Here is a 3,015-nt window from a genome sequence, read left to right on the forward strand (position 1 = left end):
TATTATTATTATTATTATTATTATTATTATTATTATTATTATTATTATTATGTACAACTATATTATGACACCTCAGATCTAGACTACTGTGATTTCCTTAATGGCCACAAAATCTTGAAATGTGTAGGAAGAGCTTTAGGTTTCTTAAAGGTGGCAACAGGATGGCCCATTTGGATATCTGTCATGTTGCTTTTCTACTGCTTTAAAATGATATGTGCCTTCAAGTCATTTCTAAATTGTGGTGACCCTAATGTATCACGGGAATTTCTTGGCAAGATGTTTTCAGAGAGGGTTTGCTTTTGCCTTCCTCTGAGGCTGAGAGAATGTGACTTGCCCAAGGTCACCCGGTGGATTTCCATGGCTAAGGGAAGATTTGAAGCCAGGTCTCCTAGAGTACTAGTCCAACACTCAGAGCACTACACCACACTGGTTGTCTGCTTTAAAATGATCCAGTCACAATTTTGTGTGCTTTGCCAAGGGAACAATTCTTGTTAGCCCAAAACATTACTCCACACAGGACTCTTTGGGAAATCTGTTGGTCTTCTTACCACTAAGAATACAAGTACAAAGTATTAATCAGTGAGTTAATTAACTAGGCACAGATTCAAAATCTATTTAATATGCTAATCCATCTGCTATGAATAATTACTATGAATAATTCCAGTCTTCAGCCTATGCTGAACACCTGTACATTCAAAGTAAATATGAAAAAATATGCTCTTTGGTACATAAAATTAGAGATATGGCAAAAAGTTAAAGAGCTGTAAAACAATACAGATATAGCAGGAATTTTCTTAAAGCTGAGTGCATATGAAGAAGCTTTGTGTCCATAAATGGAACTATGTCTGTGCAAAATCCTGCCAAATCAATACGAGATGAAGATAAAGCAAGTAAATTTAGACATGTCTACTCAGAAGTAACTCCACTGAACTCAATAGGAATTAGTTCTCCATGCAGGTTACATAGCATTTGTAATCTTAGTTTTGTGAAACATTTAGCCTTCTCTGTCAGAGAGCTCTGACAATTCCCAAAATTCCATAGCATTGAGCAATGGCAGTTAAAGCGGTTTGAAACTGGATTATTTCTGCAGTGCAGCTGCAGCCTTAGATCATGACTGGCTTTCCCCACTTATTTCAAAGGAATCCTCTAATAGATAAGAATTCTGTCCACCAATGAGGTTTTCCATTAAGTCCCCAAATTTCTAGCACTGCAGTAACTTAAAACTTCAGTTGAACATTTAGAAATACAGTTTAGGTAACCAAAGAAAAGAGACAGTCAAAGTTCTCAGGGGAAAGAGAACACAGCAAATAGAAGACTTCTAGGTGTGAGCTATTTTTACTGTCTCTGAAATGTCAGAAATTTAGGGACATTTGGAGGGCAATGCCCCCCCTCCCAATGTAGCTACACACCTTTTTCAGGATCAGGATGTATAGGATTTAACCTTAGGCAGGATCAAAGCCAGGGGGAATTTTACGGTTTTTGCATATGCACTCATGCCAATAGACTAAGACTATTTTATATAGCATGGACATTACTCTATAATGGATCCAAAAATATACAGAAATCCAGAGTGGTATAGTAGTGGTTAGAATGAGAACTGAAAGATCCCATTTCTAATTCTCATTGAGCCATAAATTTGCTTGGCAACCTTGCAGGTAACCTGCAACTTTCTCTTGCAGCCTGACTTACCTGACTGGGCAGTTGTGGGAATAAAGCAAGAACGAGGAGAACCATATAGACTACCTTGAACCCACTGGAGAAAAGGCTAAATATACATGTAACAAAAACATAAACAAATAAATAAAAGTGATTGTAATCATTTATCCCAGTCTTAAATGCCCCCACAACACCAGATCCTATTTGACCTTAGAATCTAACCAGGGTCAGCCCTGTTAATACTCGGATAGGAGATCCCCAATGAATAACAGGTGATGTAGGCTATATTTCAGAGGAAGAAACTGGGAAAACCACATCTGAGTATTCCTTGCCTAAGAAAACCCTATAAAATTCATGGGATTGTCCATAAATCAAGAAGTGACTTGAAGGCACATATACACACAGTCATGGCTAAGGATATTCCATAAGTCCTTTCTCTCTGACAGATGCACACATAACAAGCTAAATTCCCTGGAAGTTTTTGGAAAAATGGAGGACATTATGCCTGTAATCCCTTAATCAGTTTTTTTTCTGCAAGGCAAGATATGTGAAATACCTGAAGTTAATCATGCAGACATATTTCTGCAGATTATTCAAGTCCAGAAAATTGTACTGGGGAAAGGAACAATCAAAGCCACGTAGTCTTCAATCCTGTGCATATATTCCAAGAAAAAGGTCCCATTGTACAAAGTGAACTGTTCAGCTAACAAAGCCTCCATACATTAAGGCCACATCCATAAACTTCTTATTTATTTTTAAACTATGTGTACTGCCTCTCTGCTGTGGTTGCAATCACTTGGTTTAGCAAAACCCCAACAAAACACCAAAACAGTAAATAAAATCAAAGCAGTGGTCATCACACATAAACCAACAAGGACAATAAAAAGAAACAATCCATGACAGATCTGAAAGAATGTTCTCAAAAAGGAAAGAAGTAAAACAACCTAAAGAAATTCAACAAATAAACTTTACCTTCCAAGTTGGAAGAGAAAGGACAAATTACTTGACTCTTAAATAACACAATACCCTATAATGTACATGTACATATAATAGTTTACCTCAATGGTTTAAATGTATGCACCCTCTAAAGCAAAGGTTAAAAACCTTATAGTCAAATGGTCATAAGTTTTACAAACTTAGGCAAGCTCTTCCTGCTAAAATAAGTGAGTTCAGCATTTGATCCTCAGTTCAGTTTTCAAACTGTCAGCATTTAGCCTTAGCAGGACAGATTTGCAAACGTAGAGGATGGAAGCAAGGCTATTATGTTTAGCTGAATCAAAGGAAAAGTTATACTGCTCCAGGATAGAGGAAAGTAAGGAGGTTACCTTGTGTTTCCTTGAAGACAAGGTATCTCCAGGT

General features: G+C 37.0%; 1 protein-coding gene across 1 annotated transcript in view; it reads right to left on the bottom strand.

Annotated features, from left to right (window-relative positions):
• MEPE (matrix extracellular phosphoglycoprotein) overlaps positions 1 to 3,015 on the bottom strand; it is a 15,355-nt gene extending 12,340 nt beyond the window's left edge. Inside the window, exon 1 of the mRNA XM_042469453.1 lies at positions 2,982 to 3,015. The gene's annotated coding sequence lies outside the window, so the exon portion shown is untranslated. The remainder of the gene's footprint in view (positions 1 to 2,981) is intronic.

This window comes from Sceloporus undulatus, chromosome 5 (assembly GCF_019175285.1).
Source record: "Sceloporus undulatus isolate JIND9_A2432 ecotype Alabama chromosome 5, SceUnd_v1.1, whole genome shotgun sequence".
NCBI classification, from domain to species: Eukaryota; Metazoa; Chordata; class Lepidosauria; order Squamata; family Phrynosomatidae; genus Sceloporus; species Sceloporus undulatus.